Source organism: Schistocerca cancellata, chromosome 6 (assembly GCF_023864275.1).
Source record: "Schistocerca cancellata isolate TAMUIC-IGC-003103 chromosome 6, iqSchCanc2.1, whole genome shotgun sequence".
NCBI classification, from domain to species: Eukaryota; Metazoa; Arthropoda; class Insecta; order Orthoptera; family Acrididae; genus Schistocerca; species Schistocerca cancellata.
In genome coordinates this window covers 21,620,240-21,640,432 of record NC_064631.1, presented here as the reverse complement: position 1 = coordinate 21,640,432, position 20,193 = coordinate 21,620,240, and positions in this window count along the sequence as shown.

Below are 20,193 nucleotides of genomic sequence, written 5' to 3'. Positions count from 1 at the left end.
ACCACTGCCAGTTTACTGTATCCCTCGCACACTCACATTGACGATGCAATACACAAACTTCATCGCGATTAAATACTACAGGCTCCATGGTGACTTCTCTTCAAGCGACTAACGCGGCTATGTCTATATATATCTTTATATACAGGGTGTAAAATGTAAGTTGAGGAATCACAATAACTCGACAAATAAGCTCATGGGAAAAAATTTGTAGATTCCAAAGTTGATTATTTTCGAGGGGGACATCTGCTGGTGTTAAAATTAAGCCGCCACCACAGCCGCTGGTGGTGGGGCGGGAGGGAACATTAAAATTTCAAATGGAAACCCCCATTTTTCAGTGCAGAATCAGATCCTAATTACAAAAAAAATAACATCGTACATATTGTCTTAGGCTTTTGTTTCGTTTCTTGGTAGAAGGTGCTGCAATGCTAAAAAATCCATGTTCTAGTTTTTGCGTGGAAAATGGTTACTGATAAATAAAAAAATACTTATTTACTTCGTAAAGTTTGATTCGCTAAAATTAAATCTCTCCCTCTCTCCCAATAGTTTGTGGTCTGAGAGAGAGGAATCAGAGTTATATGCATGTTGACCCAAATATTAATTTCTTCTGCAGATTCGGACTGGGTCAACATTTGTAAAACTAATTCCTATCTCTCAAACCCCTCCCTATGGGGAGAGAGGGAGAGTTTTAGTATTGGCGAATCAAAATTTACTAAATAAATATTTTTTATTTATGGGTAATCATTTTCCACGAAAAAATAAGAGCATGGATTTTATTGAACTACAGCGTCAACTACCAAGAATCAGAACAAGTGTTTAAGACACATGTACGTAGTTTTTTTGTGGAATCTCATTCTGCAATAAAAAATGGGGGTTCCCGTTTGAAATTTTAAAGTTGCCTCCCGTCCCACCCCTAAGGGGCTGAGGTGCTGGGCTAATTTTATCACCAGCAAATGTCCTCGAAATTTATGTACTTTGGATTCTGCACATTTTTTCGTGTGAAGCTTATTTTTCGAGTTATTCTGGTTTGTCAACTTAAAATTTACACCCTGTATATATCCACCACAAAACACGTAATTATGACGAAATAAAACGACTTGCAAGAAATGTCATAAAATCATTCACTCCTCACTATCAGTGCAATTGGAAATTAAATGTCAATTGCTTTCGAAGTTTCTCACTTTCATATCGTGTATATACATATGCACGACTTACAGAACCCACACATATCAAGTGCAACAATATAAATGTGAACCACTTAGTCTGTGAAAGTGTTAGCTTGATATTGGAGTAAATTTTCACCACTTGCAGGCGACATTGATATGAACAACACATACAGCACCTGCTTTTCACTTCTATCATCTCATACATCTTAACACAACTTTTTGTGCCTTATACACCATTAAAGTGGCGCCCAACGTTGAGTCGTATGAAACGTTTCAAAACTGAGAATTAATTGTGTATGTATAAAGCTGACTGAGAGGAGGAGGACATACTTGACAAGTTGCCAGAAGAGTCAGAGTCTTAGAAAGAGAATAAGTAAGTACACTGTATACAGTTCAGGCAAGAACGGCAGTAACTGAGATGTACTGTCTCGAAGGAATAGTCAATGCTCATAAGAACCAGGATACGCATAATGAAGTTTATATCTAGCACTAAATAATTTGTACATGTGTATGTTTTTCCTGTGTCAGTCATTGTGTAGGGGTTTATTGTTATCTGATTTGTGTTTGTGTACCGGAAGTCTTGCTGCTCCTCACGTGACAAACATGGTTGATCAAAGGAGATGGGCAATACAGCAAGCTAGCCAAGGCTTGTCGGAAATAGAAACCGTGCCACCTACACTGCACGAACCCGAAAATCTGTTAGAAAAAACTGTTAGTGATAGTAAATTACAAACTAAAAGTATGCCACTGGCGGGACAACGGAAGCCATGAGCAGTCAAACTAAGCCTAAAAGTCAGTTTGAACAAACCAAAGCTGATAGTTTGCGGAACATAGCAATGGGTTCATCTGTTGCTGACTTGTTACGCCAGTTGCAAGAGCGTGAACAAGAGAGAGAGACAATAAATTACAAGAGCGTGACCGAGAGTGAGATAGCACAGTATTGGCCGCTCTCAATGAAATTAAAATAAACACGAACGTCTACAAGCAGAGTGAGATACCAAGAGTTTAAGAGAAATAAAAGATGAATTTCCTCAATTGACGAAACGTACAAGGATCAACAAGAATTTGTACCAATCTTGTGTACAGAAATAACTGACATGCAGGCAGAGCAGTTACTAGTAAAATAGAAGATGTCAGAAATGACACAAAGATTTGATACTTTAAGCCAACAAAAAGCTAGAGCACAAATCTGAGGAAGAAAGTAAGAAGCGCGATGAAACTTTTAGTCAATTCTGGCAATCCAAATGGATAATACTGAAAAACCTATGGTTAATAGTAATTTAGCAAATGCTGTGTCGGATGACACAGTGTCAAAGCCACACATAATACTACACCGCAGCAACGCCTCGTACCAGAGTGTGCAGAACCCGATATACATTTTGTTAACAGCAAAAGACAGTGTAATAACGTTCACACAGCCAATGCAGATAAGTATGGCAATGCTAACATGTTTCAGTATGATCATAGACTCACACTTTTTGGCAGTTATTGTGGTTTGTGACAACAGAACCCAAGTAATATTCCTCAGGGGATAATGTCATAAAATGTGAGAGACTTAAGTGGGCGTAATCACTGTCTTTGTCAACAAAATTCAGTTGTGGGGGCAGTATCTCAAAGGTCGGAATAGACCATGGAAGAGAATTTGATAAAGAGAACACAGTCCTAATCTTTTACCGACGACAAAAATTCAGTTCATCCAGTTGTTTCCACACGTAGTTTTAGGAACATACTACCTTAAACTTGGAGTGGGAGGCAAAAGATTCCTCTTGTAACATCTCATCCAAGGTGAATCAGCCTCGTAGGCTAAGGAAGTCTCTGAATTTTGCAAAACGCAGGAGGTGTTTGAGAAGGCATTCATTTGAAAATTATTCTGTACCATGGAATAAGAAGGACGAGGTAACCAAGAAAATGCGCCAGATGATTGAGAGGGGTATAACTGAGCCTTCATTTTTACCATATAGCAATCCTTTGGTTGCAGTAACTAAGGCTGGAGGCAAATTACCCCTATCCTTAGATGTGTGAGAAGTAAATAATATAATAATACATGTACGAACCAGAACTGAGCATCTGGAAGACCTAATACAAAAGTTTTTGTGAAGTAAAGTTTATAACAATGATCGATTTAAAATGCTCATATTGGCAGATACTTTTGACAGAGGAATCTCGAAAATATACAACTTTTATATTTCACAGACGCAGTTATCAGTTCCGTGTATTTCCTTTCAGGTTGGATGTAAGGGCTGGAGTGTCCATTACAGCTCCCAACGCCATTCTAGGACCAGATTTACGAGACAAAGTTACTGTCTATGTGAATAACTCGCTAATTGCTAAGTCCTCATAGGAAAAACACTTAGAAATACTCGAAGGAGTATTACAAAGATTTCCTGCAGCCAGGATGAGAGGAAAACTTAGAAAAATTTAGTGGACAATAAACATAGTTTCTAAGTCAAATAATTTCACTGGCAGGTGTATTACCTGAACAGAAAAGGCTTATTGCCTCATACAGAAAGACAGTTAAAAGAATTTGTAGGCATGGTGTCATTCTTCTGTAGGCTTTTATCAGGCCAAGTACTGAATTGTGAACCGATGATAAGCTTTCTCAAGAAGAATGTACCATGGGTATGGACAGAGGAATGTAACAATGCGTTTAATGACATCAAATAAGCATTGTTAAATTTCAACCTTCTGCGCCGCCATCCAAACATGAAAAACAAGTTGTGTATTGCTACAGATGCTTCATTATACAGTCTCAGATGTTGTCTGTCCCGAATAGTCGAACTACTGTTGGGCAAGAGACAGAATGAGGAGTGGATAAGTCGATTAGTGAACAAGGTAACTGGACCAGAGAACAGATCATGAAGCAGGTTTTGGCTAACTTGACAGAGTCTGCCTAACTGAGAAAAGCTAGTTATGACAAAAGCAGTAAAAGCACTGTGCTAGTAAGGACCCGTACTAAATCTTGGACCACTAGTAAAATACACAAGAAATGGCAATTACTGTACGAGGGCTCGTACAAGATCGTAGCCGTATCACATGAATGTAGCTCCTTACTGGCCGATGAATAGATCAACAAAGTCAAAAGGTTGTACCCATACAAAAATTTTAAAAAGGTTCTACATAGTAGTTAGATCATCTTGTAAACTTAAGAATCATTGTATTTTTCTACTCAGTGTATAAAATTTACGTTTATGTAAAGCCCAACATTTCCTTAATGTAAGTTGGTGACTGTAAAGGCAACACATTATTACTTTCTGTGTATTTAGAAAATTAGTCTGCAAACGATTCACAGACGTTAAAGTCATATTTCCAGAATGAAGTGAAGTTTAAAGTGACTGCGATTAGCAGTGAGATGAATAGAAAAGAGCTGTTGGTCTAATGTAAAGTTTCTGTAACAATTTTATTGCATTTTCCAATATTTCAAAAAGATATTAATAATTGAGATTACTGCAAATTAATTAAATATTAGATTAATGTAAATGTGTAAATCATGCTTACTGTCCATTGCATTACCAGGAATTGGTTAGGCTTGGTGTACACCCTCAACATACCCAAGTTTATCTTGATATTTGATTTCTTTTCACATCTGGAGTTTTATTGAAACTTAGTTTCAATGTATGTAGGTATGTGTTAAGACAACATATACTGATGCTCTTAAGCTCAATGAGAAGATTTAAATATAAATTTGTAATTCAGTATTCCGAATTGTAATGTAAAGCTAGTTTCTGTAGTCTGGATCTTGAAAAGCTGAACTTTAGGAGTCGTTAAATGGAAGGCAGGTGCTATATATGTATGCATTAGGCAATGTAAAGGTCTGTGATCAATGTGCTACATGTATTTCCGAAGCGAATAGTTCAGATTGGTTAAGCATTAATAATATACAGTGACAAGATGCCATGTTATAGGACAATGTGTCACGTAACAAAGACCTACACCAAAAGCATGTTTACAACACTAACTGTAATGACTGAAAGCATATTACTTAAATGGAAACAGTTTGTGGTGATCAGACAGTGATGAACGTTTTGTAAAATGTCAACACAATACTTTTGTTTCATTATTATAGGTGTGATGGTTCTTATCGGACTTATAAGTTGGTATTGTGGTATAAGTGTTATGGTTATCTTCCTTACTACAATGAGTGTAAATGTGTTCGTTTATTAGATAACAACCTCATTTTGCTACTTATTTGAGATTTTCCGTTAAGCCAACTTTTGAAATTTCTGTGTACTTACAACCAAGAACGCACTCTAAGGTGCAACAAATACTTAAAATATGGAATAAATTACCCCAGCGAGCACTTAAAAACAACATGTCGGCACACACTCTATTCCACTCCGTAATTGAAAACGGAAACCACGTGTGTACGTGTACCTCACCACTCATGATAATGTACATGTGCGTCAGTGAAAAAGGCCAATAAAAAGGTGTTACCATGTGGACGAAATGTGCTGTTCCAGTCTCTTCTGTACCTAAGGTCCATCACCGTTCCCTTTGGATCCCTACGTAATTCGGTGCTCTCCGATACACACGATCGAACAGCGGAGGAGTGGTACTCAAGCGTCAACTTTAGGTTACAATATTCCGGATGTAATTAACATTTTACAATGCAACAAACGGCACTGATTACGTAATTGTTTATATGTTCAGATGTGCTAACAAAACTAACGTGGTTCCATTTAAAAAACGTAGGTTTGTGTTAAAAAACATACTTCCGTGCATTTTTTTATGGTTTGTATTAACCAATTACACTAGCCCCTCTCCTCACGTTCGGTCTGTGGAATCGATTCATCAGTATTTGATGCGGTTTACGAAATATATCCAGCGGTAATATTAGGTGACTCACCCCATATATATATATATATATATATATATATATATATATATATATATATATTATTATTATTATTATTAGATGCTACCAAATATGAACCACTTAATCTGTGAAAGTGTTCGCTTGATATTAGTGTAAATTGTGACGACTTTCAGGTGACATTAATACGAACAATGCTTACAGCACCGACTCTCCATTCCCATTACCTCAAACATCTTAAAATAACTTTTTATACCTCACACACTACAAGTCCATACGTCGAGATTTTTGTGTTATATAATAAAAATCATACTTTAATTAGTGTTAGTTTTAATGGAAGCAAAATGGATTTACTTAACTGTTGTGAAAATATCACTCTACAGGAATTGTATTTATACTATGGTTTTATCATTTCCTGGGACTGAGCAAAGCAAACTCATGGATTACATCTTTGAAACTAAGTCTAGGCACTCTGTAATATTCTGTGAACGAGACTCCATAATTTGAGTCTCCTTTCAGCCGTATTCAACTTTAATTAATTTTTTATCATTTTTACTCTGATGGAATTGCTTATATACTCGTAATCAAGCCTGCAGCACATTATTAACTGTCTTATATATATATATATATATATATATATATATATATATATATATATATATATATATATATATATATATATATATATATATATAAGCTGTGGTCGTGTAATGGTTAGCATTTCTGCCTAGCAACCAAGAAGACCTGGGTTTGGGTTTTGGCGGCAGCACAAATTTTAATTCATTTCTTCTGCTTCGATCATTATCGTTGACATATATGTGTTTGTTCAGTGGCTATTTGACCTTTTATCGAAACTCGCATGTAACACTTTACTGGGTGCTGCTGTCACTGGCGTCATGATACAAATACCCTAAGGTATTCGATGTGTAGATAAGGATCTCTTGTCCCATGCATCGAAAAAGATTGGAAATATTCCAACAGGGAGCTATGTGAACGCTCATCAGCTTTTATGGCTGGAGATTGAAAACAGTTATTTCTTTAACTAGTTCCGCTGTATTAATGTCCTTGCTACATCTGGCGCCAAATTCAGTGGTAAATTTTTTACGATAAGACACAGGAAGCTGGACCCAGGTGAAACGCTACAATTGCTGTTATATTTGTTTTCCATTCCACTCATTATTCTATCAAATACTCTAAAGCTCTCTAGCTGAAGTAGTCTCGCTTCAGCCCTAAGTCAGCAGAATCTTCAGTCAAATAGTATGCTTGCTTCAGCTCCTCCTCGCAGATCTTTCAGGTCCTACATTATCGTAAAGAAGCAGCTGAAAGAACTACGTTGTTGAACATGAGCCAGTTGTTAGGCGACAGCTACTTACAATAATTGCACTGTTGCCACGTGAGTCATGTTAGCAATAAACGTCCGATCGGCGATGGTGATGTAGAAATTACAATGGGATAAAGCGTGCCTTTACAGTCTCAGAGCCAGGTACAGGAAATGGAATCTTCCCGTAAGCGGGAGATAAATGAACACGAAGGTATGAGAGTTCACGTACTTTTTCCAGTTAATTCTCAAACACTTTTTATATTTGCCTCCCCCCTTTTTCCCCTCTAGGAGCTTATATTGCCATTCCTCAGTGTGGTTCTGATTACATTTAGGACAGTTTTACTTCATAGTGCATAATGAAAGCCCAGATGAGTAGCTAGTAACTTGTATGTAGATTGCCAGCAGGCCTCATCTGTAATACCATTGATTATGTGAAATTCCAGGGCCTCATAATATAATCTTTGATCACTGTATTTGTCTATATCTGAAAGTGTTGCTAATACAGAAGACCATATTCCATTCGTAGCTCTTTCACCAACATTTGCATAAAAAAATGTCATAGAATGTGACAACTTTCAAAATTAGTTTTTTTTTCCTACCCCACTCATGCGCTGCTCCATCTATGCATCCTGTAAAAAGGTTAATCTTCGTCTTTTCGTCCCAAGCACTTGGAAATGCGTCTCAGAACTCTTTTCTAAACGTGACTGGATGTAATTCGCTAGTAGATCTGAAGATGGTATCAACAGATGTGTGGACCTTACTTGTTTCCTTTGTTCCCCGCCGCTTTGCATAATTCAGGCGACAGTGTGAATTTTTCCATTGTTCTATGATTTTCAAAGCTTCTGTTCCTTGATGTTGTTGACCTTTACGTTGTTCTTAAATGCCTGCAGTAACTTTAAATGTTTTCTTTATCAGCCTAATACATACTTTGTCGTTCAAAGTATGGTGGGTCCCTATTTTCCACACAAACGCCAATTTCATTTGGCACCTCTTGAACTCCAGATTTGTTAAACCATTGAAAATAGGTGTAAATCTATTTATTGTGGAAATGGGTAGTTTTTTGTTTTAAATTAAGTAGTAAATAGGTATTACCTGTAACAAAAATCAATTTGTAAATATTATTCTGCTGCTAACAATTAAAAGATATGAAACAGTACATTTCCATTTAATGTAATTTCTTAAATGTTTGAAATGTTTTTAACGAAAGCGGGTAGACCTATTGTATTGTTTTGCCTTCAATAAAAACGTGCGGTCTCTTACAATGAGAGAAAACTGAACATATAATACCTGATATTTTTCTATTATGCTAATAGAACTTTGAAATCCTCTAATCTACAAATTATTTCACCTTCAATTGGAGAAGAAATGCCTAAACAAGTTATGTACTGTTACATTTATGTGTTAAACATAAGGGATGCTTGTTTGTGTAAGTAGTGTGTTGCGTGTGAAAAAACTTAGTAGTAAGTAGTTAAATCTTAAACAAATTTTGCCTATGCAAATGACTTCTGTATGATACGTAGGAGAAATATTCAGTACATTAAATGCTGTATAATTGCTACAGTTTTTCAGTGTATGCAGAGACACATTTTTCCTTGAGTGAAAACACTGTAATGAAATTTTTTCAAGCCCTTAACTTAGCAAAGTCTCACAAAACGGACGCTAAATCCGTTTTCATAGAATCGCTTTCAGTGGCTAAAGCTGACAGTCCGCACATTCATTCTTGAGAAAGTGTTGATATAACATACGCATGTATCAACCTGAATTTTTACTATTAGTTACACATTTTATTTGGAGGGATCGTATGCTCAAAAAAGCATTGACAAAAACGTTAATATGAGGGTAATCCTAAAAGTAAGGTCTCTTATTTTTTATAGGTACAGAACTCTGTTTGGTCACACTTTTATGAAGAGTGCTTCACGCGCTGTGTGTAAACATGCGCACGCCGCGCTGAGGCTCTCTGTCTTGGTTTGGCGGCCGTCGAGAATGGAGCTCCGGTTGGATGTTACCGCCAAATGCGAACTGCGCGCAGTTATTCAGTTTTTGAACGCGTCGATTGAAATCCATCGCCAATTGACGGAAGTGTATGGTGAGTCGTAATTGGGTGCCAAAAATGTTCGTAAGTGGTGTAGAAAGTTTGCAGCGGGTCGGACCGAAATTCACGACGAACAAAGGAGCAGTATACCATCAATTTCTGAGGAGACAGTGTTGAAGGGTGAGCAAAGCATGCGTGAAGATCGGCGGATCTCCCTCGACGATCTCTGCACGCTCCCAGCCCGCATCTCGTGGTCGTGCGGTAGCATTCTCGCTTCCCTCGCCCGGGTTCCCGGGTTCGATTCCCGGCGCGGTCAGGGATTTTCTCTGCCTCGTGATGGCTGGGTGTTGTGTGATGTCCTTAGGTTAGTTAGGTTTAAGTAGTTCTAAGTTCTAGGGGACTGATGACCATAGATGTTAAGTCCCATATTGCTCAGAGCCATTTGAAACATTTTTTGCACGCTCACAGAATTTTAACGGAAATATTGAACTAGCGGAAGGTGTGCGCAAGATGGGCGCCACGCATGCTGAGTGAGGACCACATGCGGCAGCGAGTTGATGCTTCCCGCGCATTTCTTCACCGCCTTGCAGCCGAACAGGGCAACTTTCTGGACTCAGTTGTCACGGGAGACGAAACCTGGGCATACCACTTTACACTTGAGACCAAGCAACAATCACGCCAGTTCATAACTTTCTGAACAGCATGGCGGCGAGCTGGTATGACATGGGCATACAAAAACTGCCACAGCGTCTACAAAAATTCATCAACAGAAATGGTGATTATGTCGAAAAATAGCTAAATATTCAACCTGTAGACTGATGTAAACCATTGTAGAAATAAACAGGTCTATATAATTATAAAAAAATAGGAGACCTAAGTTTTGGGATTACCCTCGTGATGTAAGAATAGTGAGCTTTCCGGAGAACCTCCAGCAGGAAGAATGGGCGCTATGATCTAAACCCGATTTTGATAACGTGGAAAATAGTTTATAAGGGAATAAGCATCATATTTGAAGAAAAGTTTTACTTGTCATGGAATGGTGGTCTCGGTGTCAAGGTTTCTTCCTTTGTGTCGTCGTAAGCAATAAGAAGATATTTCCTTGCTTCTTGCTAATGTCTAAAGCGGAAACATTATAGTTTCTGTTTTCCATAGTAGTTCATTTATATTTCTTTCATTTATATCTCTTTCCATTTAAGGGAAATTTATTACCATGACTGAATACAGTCTCAAGAGCCATGCACCCGGTTTTCCACCTCCCTGCTGTGACGCATTTCCCTTATTTATTGTCACTTATGTCAACGTATTTTGGTGAGCACACTTATGTTGTAACAAACTATTTTTATTAGTTTTGATAACGTGGAAAATAGTTTATAAGGGAATAAGCATCATATTTGAAGAAAAGTTTTACTTGTCATGGAATGGTGGTCTCGGTGTCAAGGTTTCTTCCTTTGTGTCGTCGTAAGCAATAAGAAGATATTTCCTTGCTTCTTGCTAATGTCTAAAGCGGAAACATTATAGTTTCTGTTTTCCATAGTAGTTCATTTATATTTCTTTGAGACAATGCTTTTGTAAATATTTTCATAGACACTTTTTCAGACACACACACAGTATAAAACTTGCTCATCCCATATAAAGTGCGATATGCTGCTAAACTGTGTTTAAGGAAGCTATCTGAAACAATCCTAACGCTATCTGACGCACATGACGGAAAAGTACATTACATATGTTACAAAGCCAGTTTCAATACCTTATAGAACACGAAACAGTCAAAACTTGTATTAATATGTGTTTTGTAATAAAAACTGTTCATCAATTTTAATTTATACATTGTTTTCTGAAAATAATTATTTAAGTGGGGATTTATAAACCTAATGATTGACGAGGTTGCAGATTTTCACATTATGAGAAATAGAAGCTTCTTGTTGTTTTAAATGAAACAGATTTCATTATTGATAGTAAAATCAATAACATTATAAATCGAGACCGATATTTCGTTTAAAGACAAAGTTCAAAAATACTCATTACTGTGTGTAATGTATACCTCATTTCAGATCATATACTTTTAAAATTATGACTATTAATATTCTTGGTGTAAAATCAATATCTGATAATAATCGAAATATGAATTACACTTTTAAGAAAAATTTTCCTTAACGATTATAAAACTTTATAACCTTTCAGAGGCAAGAAATAAATACTTTATGCAATAAGGCCAACTCAAGTCTGGCTAAGAAAATATATGGTATGAAACGTTTCATTACTTGAGCAGAAGTTCCGAGGAGGTGATCCAACTTACTGCATTTGCAGATCACGAATATTATACAAAAACTTGGTGCTCTTACTGTGACCCTCCATGAGCTCAAACCGAGCTCGTCTATCTGACACTCGTCCGGGTTTTCGTGGGTAGTGTGAAGTAAAGTTTACATCAATGCTGTTGACCCGATTGGTGGACTGTAACAGTGAACTATAGTCTTCCCTGTATGACCCGGGCCCTCGGAAATATTTCTTTTCTTACGGTAGACACGAGTTGAGTGCAGCATCGAAATGGAGGCACGCAGAGGCGTGCACACAGAGCCGGCACAGCCGGACGACTCTCGACTCGCTCTGCCCAGGCAGCTGACCGAGTCGCACCGAGGCCCACCAGGGCCGCACGGGTACCCGCCAAAACTCGTGCGGCTCGGCTGCTGGTCAAATCGCGCTCCCGCCAGGCACCACACTGTTCCGGACGCAAAAAGAAATATTATGTCAAATCAAACACCTTTCAGCCGTCTAGTTTTCAAACTTATTTTGTTTGGCTACCAGTTTCGGCGATTTACTACGCCATCTTCAGGCCCCTCACCGACTTGTAGGAAGATTCCACCTCGGTTCTGGTCGGTGAGGGGCATGAAGATGGCGTAGTAAAAGTAAAGGAATCAAATAGACAGTTCTGACTTTGCAGTTGATAATGAAAGTAAGAGTAAAGAAAAATCTAGATATGTGTATAAGATTTGTCGACCTGGAAAAGGGTTCGACAATATAAAATCGTGCAAGATTTTTAAAATTCTAAGAAAAGTGAGTGTAAGCTATATGGAAATACAGGAGCCCAGAGCGAACGATACGAGTGGAAGACGAAAAACGAAATGTTCGGATTAAGAAGGGTGTAAAACAAGGATGTAGTAGTTGATCCCTACTATGCAACTTTTACATTAAAGAAGTAATGACGGAAATGGAAGAAAGGTTGAAGACCGGAATTATAATTCAAAGCGAAACGATACGAATGATACGATTCGCTGATGACATGACTGTTCTCAGTGAAAGTGAAGAAGAATTACAGGATATGTTGAATGGAGTGAACAGTCTAATGAGTACAGAATAGGAATTGAAAGTAAATTGAAGAAAGACGAAAGTAATGAGGAGTAGCAGAAATGAGAGCAGCGAAGAAACTTAACACGAGGACTGGAGATCACGAAATAGATCAAGTTAAGGAGTTCTGATACCTAGGTAGCAAAATAACCCAAGACAGCGGGATCAAGGAGGATATGAAAAGCACTAACAAAAAGGAAATTCCCGAATATAAACCTTACTTTGAGGAAGAAATTTCTGAGAATGTACGTTTTGAGCACAGTGTTGTGTTGTAATGAAATATGGACTGTGAGAAAACAAGAGCAGAAGTGAGTCGATGCATTTGAGATATGGTGCTAGAGAATAATGTTGAAAAGTAGGTGGATTGATAAGAAAGTAGGAGATTCGCTGCAGAATCGGCGAGAAAAGGAATATATCCAAAACAGTGACAAGAAGGACAGGATGGCAGGAAATCTGTTAAGACATCACCAAGTAACTTGCAAAATAATAGAGGGAGCTGTAGATCGTAAAAACTGTAGAGGAACACAGAGATTGGAATGCTCCCGGCAAATAATTGGAGTCATATGCTGCAAGTCATACTCTGTGATGAATAAGTTGGCACAGGAGCGAAATTCGTGGCGGACTACATCGAACCAGTCAGAAGACTGATGACTCAAAAATAAATAAATAAATAAATAAAATGGTGAGTAGGAGACTTCACCTACAACGTAATGATGGTATGACTAAAGAACAACAACACAATAACCAATATTAAGCGAACATTCTGGGATGGATGGATGTGTTTCTTTTGAGAGTGGTACCGCAGTGTATTAGGAGGAGAGAGACGTAACACTCTTGTAATTGAGCGAATATTTAAAAAAAACGCACACAATAGCAACAACTATATTACACTACGAGTGCCTCCATATCTTGGTTCTGCAGCAAGACGAAACACAATCTTCCAATCTTCCACCAGAATAGTGCAAGTGTCTTCATCCTGATGTGTGGATACAGACTAAGCATCTTACAATCATTCTTACCTCTCCTCCTAGTTCCCATCATCCCTATTCTCTCCCCATAGGTAGGGATACTGGATTTCCAGGCCTAATCTGACCTGTCGCTGTTGGTACATACAGAGGTACGTCCGCTGCAGGTGCTCTGCTTTGGTCGGTGTTGGATTGACAATGATATAGTGTTTCAGGTCTGCAGAAGTCAAACGCAGTTCTAGGAAATGCCGACTCCTCGAACAATATCGAAATACTTGACTATTCGTCACAGACAACTCTCAGAAAAAGAATGGCCAACAACAAGTTATGACCGTCACCTGCATTTCACGGTGGAAAGAATCAGCTCCTATGCTGCTCTCATCAGAGGAGCAGGTGTCGTGACCAGCATCCATTGAAATGGCTACGGGCGGTCCCTCGCCGACCACTTCCGCTGCTGAAGGCCACATCCAACAGCCTCCCATAGCCCGCGCCATCTACTAGTCTCGCAGCACTCAAAATCAGTGTCTTTTGAAGTCTTGTAAATAAACTGTCATGCATGTAGATACTACATATATTCCACACACATAAATATCAAAACAGAACAGCAACTTTCAAGCTATCTATTCGCACGTAAGGGGAAAAAAATCGCAGCCATTATTACATCCGACAGCAAGCTAAAATTGCATCCCTCCCTTCTAGTTATTTCCTAACAAACAACTGAGTAAAATTAGAAACTCGGTCAACGATACTCTTGTCGATGACGGATGAGGAAACTGCCGATGTCGGAGCTCTAAAACAGTACATCTGATACATGTATCAATATATCATCCATCTGTTGTACGTGTCTACCACGTATACAATCGATAACACATACTAAATGAATAGAAGACTTCCACTACTTTGGCGTGAAAACTACCAATCACAGGAGAATGTTCTTAATTTTTCTTAAGTCTTTTGTGTACGTTTATGTGACTGAAAGTGAGAACTTTATGGTAATTTTCAATGGAACAGTCGTATATAACGTCAACTTACTTATCATAAGCGACCAGCTATTAAAGAAAAAAGAGAAAAAGAGGGAACCACATTCAAGATGATAATAAAGCAGTATTGGTTCCATGAGGACAGATACAACCAATTTCTTTCAGTCGGATGGACAAATTGTCAAAGTTGAGATCGTTACTCGTGTTCAGTATTATTGTGTGTCTTGTAAAGAAACTGTCACGCACACTGCTATTACATGAATTTCATGCGTATGAAACATCAATCAGAGCAGTATCTTTCACCCTATCTATTCACGTGTCAGAAAGAGAAACCATAGCCACTTTTACATTCAACAGCAAATGACAATTCGCATCCCTCTCTCCCTCTCCTCGTTATTTTGTAACTTCTGGCAGAGTAAAACTACGAACTATAAAAACTTTGGTAATGTCACCTGGTAGAGAATTGATACGATTTTCATTATGTCTCTCTTCTGATATATTGAAAACAAATACCGTTCGCATTGTGACACCGAGCATATGTGGTGATCCCATTAAATATACACGTATTGGTCCATTGGAGGAGGTGACCAGTGATTGTAGCCGTTTCCACAAAGGTGTGTAAGCTTTTGTCGCCTGTACTTGAAAAAGAGCATACCCCACAGACCATAAATCAAAACAGAGTGTTCCTGTGTTATAGTTTCGTAAGCAGTTGGTACGTTGTTTTTTGATGTAACACATCCAAGCAGTGATGAATACAATTGTGTACACCAGTGATGAATATAGTATGTACACCACTATACATTCTATTTCCATACCACGACTTTGAGGTCTATGCCAGGTGCCATACCGACATTAACACGTTACCATCCATTGGTTTTCACAGACAGTTGGACATCTCATGGTATATAGTGTGCTGCTCCCACAACACACATACAGAGTGATGGAAATAAAAAGAGAGGTGGGGCTTCTTATTGACAAAACATCACAACATATGGAAACTTGCGGGATTCGCAGCATTGTGGACCATTTCCAAATAGCTGTCGATGACTTCTACATTAATCTACTGTTTCACAGTGTTGAGGTAATAGATGTCTTAGGGTTCCATTTTCTAAGAGACTTAGAGCATTAATTCCTCACATTGTTACCAGGTTCATGATCACCGTTTCTGTATCCTTGGTGTTGGTCATCGTGACCTCCAAATCGTTGTACACAATGTGTTTCATTTTTTTAATGGTTACAATGCATAATCGCACATGCAACAAGATGTATTCTGCAGGACTTACGCCTATAAAGCAAGGAGAGTATCCATCAGTTGTCAATCGTACCGGTGGAGGAATGGAATGATTTTCACACAACCAGGCTGGCATGTAAGTACCCTCATTTTTGGCGTATGTTCCCCAGTTTTACGTATTTTCCATCAATTTTCGCTATTTTACCAGATTTTCCCTTAATTTATACGCGTTGTACCCAGTTTCTCGAGTTCCACACCACTGAGGGTGTAGGAGGACACAGCTTGGGAATCCATGACATGGAATAGTATAACTGCGCTGTATTATATGTGTGCATTTACAACAGAATAACAACAGCTTACCTCACTGCAGTAATCCATTTACGTGCGTCTATGTTTTTGCGATAGTTCGTAAATACCATGACTAGGTTGGTTCACTAGGTATCACAGTTCGATGGTATAAACAGAAATAACAGTCCAAAACCGAAAAACAATAAGTGTGTATAAATATAGATAAACATTGAAAGTATGGAAAAACGTAACAAAAAATATAAAAATTCTGATTCATTTTAGTACTAAATCAGCTGTTACACTGTCACAGTATTCGTTTTAAAACCATAAGACTACACCCTTCCCATGATGTGAGGTGAGGTCTGTCAGCACAATATTCGCTGTAGCAAACATATTCATCACAGCTACAAAATACATGATGGTAATACTTCAAGCAACAGACGAGTGTCTATGTTATTCACTCACATTTTTTTAAAATAATTGAACTAACATTATAGCAGTTGAGCTGTCAAGATTGGTAGTGCTTTAGACAGACATGCAATGTGTTAGTCCGCGAGGAGCAAGTGACCCACATACATACACGAAACTGTTATGCAGTTGTGGTGTGCGTACTGTAAGACCTTCGGTACACACACCATCAGATTATTTGACTTGTCGCTCTAACGAAGTAGGCGAGTGTCAGCAATATGTCTCGGGGTCTTATCGTGGCGTGTTTATCTTCTGCAGTTAGGTCAGACGATAGAAATGCCACTTGCACGCTTAGAGTAGCAGATTGATGGTGACCAACTTTAAACAGAACTTGATTAATTTTCACACACATTTATTAAACTAATAAAAAGGATAGACATTACGTAACTTGATTCTGGATGCTGTTTACAATTGACAATCTGAAGTTTCTTTGGTCTTGGTGCGTTAATCTTATTCTCACATATCTCTGATACTTGACAAAGTATCTATCATTTCTCTTCATGGCTACGTACAGGTATATGATAATCTTATTAGGCGCAGACTGAAACTTGACTATAGACTGGTGCAGACTAATGCAGACTGACTAATCGGAGGTCTGTACGCTCGTTATAATACATCGAGCGTTCAGGTATTACTGCTCGAGTGTGATCCTCGAGGAGAAAAGGTTCTACGTTAGCAGCAATCTCATTGGCTGCGTTACATATTAATACGCAGATCGGCGGAAGCAGAATTTGGTCCGTCTCAAAGACAGCGCCATCTCGTAGTGCAGAGACGGACGAGCGCTACGCCTGCGCTGTTGTGCTTAGCGGGTCACGCTCTATTGGGAAAGTTGAGTACGCTCCGACTACGCGGAACTACGTACACAACAGCAGTACAGTGCAGCATTTTAAACACCTACAAGGCAACGTTCAAACAGTTTACGTGAAGGAGAATGAGCTTGAGTGATGACGGGTGATAACCACTAATTGGCGAATAAGTGTGGCCACTGCTCTCCACCTGTCGATGGGTAGCGCAGATGGATCAGGGTGCAATGCGATGACTAGTATAAAGGACCATGCGTATCTCATTTACACGAGATGTATTATTTTATTATTTCTCCTACATCAGACGGATTAGCTAAGGACCATTTTCAGACAGTGCCGGAACACCCAGAACGTTTTAAGGCACACCACTGTTGCTTGTTCAGGCTTTAATCTGTGACAGATAGTCAAGCAGTTTGTTTATGTTCCAGTGGGATCATTCTTACCGGAAAATACATTTTACAACTTGCAGGAAGCATTTTGTTCTTGAGTCTTTTGTCCATCTGTGACTGATTTCTGCAGTCCAGAAAGAGTATATCACTGCCAGCAGATGTATCTCTTTGTGTACAATCAGCGACAGGTTAGCAGGCCTGGAGAAACTGTATCTCTAGCTATGGGAGGGAAGAGAGATGGGGATAGGGGACATAGGAGGCAAGGTAAGATCTGTTCTATGCTGCTTCTTTGTCTTAACATCAGGGTTAACACACTTGCAGCTGCCGCCACTCTCTTCTGTATATATCTGTGCACAACTTCCTCCGCAGTTACTTAACTTGTAAATCGGTTGGACGCCACTCTGTCTGCACTTCAGAGATAGTCTGCTGCCCTGTGTGCTCTTAACGTGTACCTGCCTACATGTTCCTCGGCACCTGTGCACTTAGGACAATTTCGAGTGGTATTCTGGATTAGATAGAGCACACATTGACATGAATATACACACACATGCGATTGTCAAAAGTGAGAACGTAGGGTGGTGGGAAGTGGGGGTGCTTGGGGGTTGGCTTAGGACAGTTTCGAACTCTCTCTCGTGGCGGTATTGTGGACTAGAGCAATAGGTCTTCGAACTTCAGAGGCCAACATACGTAAGTGTGATCGGGGTAAGTGGGGCCAGATGGCAGCGGAAAGTACGAGTTGGAGATGCTGGAGTGTGGAAGCAGGAAGCAGCTTAGGATAATCCAGCAGCAGAGTAACACCCTCAAGAATTAATTAAATAAATAAGGATAGTACCCTACATCCTTCAACTCCAGTAGCTCAGTGATGTCTGAGGTCTTTTTTCCGCCAATCCGAAGGAGGAGGGGGAAGGGGAGGAGGGGAGGGGTGTTGGGGGAGGGGTGGACTGTGAGTGGTGACGCTACCATTTCCACATATACTCCCTGTAGAATGGAGGTTGGATGACAATCCATGGAGAGCTACCATCTTGAATAGATTTGGTAACAATGTAGATTGGTCCCCTACTACCGGTGTTACATGCCTTTCCAATTCAGTGTGTAACTGTCACACTGATGCAGGAAGGAACCCGCTGTCACTTGACATAACGAACTATGTCATTCAATGTGGTGACATTAGCATTTATTTTCCAATCCGATTTGCCATCCTCAATCTGATTGCACATGAGTGTATTCCAAGTAAACCCCATTTGGATTACGGCGCTTCTTTTCACAGGACATGTGTCATACACTTCCTCAGTAATGAGTCATGTTATGCCTGGGCTGTGGCTGTACGCTCTTTTTCTCAGCAATTTCCATCACCCTACCTATATAGTTATTGCAAATTACTCCTCCAAACAGAAACATCGTTCTAACGAGAAAACAACCAGTGTCTTTGAATTCATCGTCAGATTTGTCTTTTTTTGGATGCTCAATGCCCGCCTTTGCAGGATTCTGAATACTACTGTATCTCGAATTACACCTTCATCTGATACACTACCTTTCGTTCCGAAATAACTAACAATGACTCTGGAACTGGAGACAGACCAATACTCTGAGCATTTTTTTAAGTCCTCAGTCCGTAGCTTAGATTTAATAAATGAAAGGTTTAAATTCATGGTCAGTACAGTATTCTGGGGCAAAATCAGATTAAAATACTGAATTTTAAAACTGGTGTGATTTAGCAAAGTTTTAGCACATGTTTAAGGTGAATACGATTTATGCTGGAAAATAACTGAAATGTGCGCTGCACTTGTAAAACTCAATGGTGAACACCAAAAAATTACGAAAACAATGAATGTGGAAATATAAATCTTTACTGAATGTAGCCTCAGTGCAAGATCGGAAACAGTATCCTATCGCTACATTTTATGATGGAATAATCAATTATTTATATGACAGTGGAGGTCTCATTAGCTTATAACAGTTTGTTCTAAACATGTTCCTGTTCAAAATATTAAAAATAAACAGAAATTGTCTTTATTTCTCGAAGACGGGCTGACACTGTGATAAACAACTTTTTCAAGCAAGCACTGGAAGTTACTTAAAATACGAAGAAACGTAAATGAGTAATATACTGAAAGCACCACATCATCAAGTTTACTGTGAAACATTGTAACTAGTCTGTTTATGTTTTTATGTTGGTAACGCCACGTAGCGCTCTGTATGAAAATCACTTACTGTGCTGTGTGCAATCTGTGGCTGGTTGGCATTGTTCGAAAATTCAGTATTGTAGTGTTGGGAAGTTGGATGTGAACAGCGCGTAGCGTTGTGCAGTTGGAGGTGAGCCGCCAGCAGTGGTAGATGTGGGAAGAGAGATGGCAGACTTTTAGAGCGAACGAGCTCGACGTGTGTCCGTCAGAAAAACGAA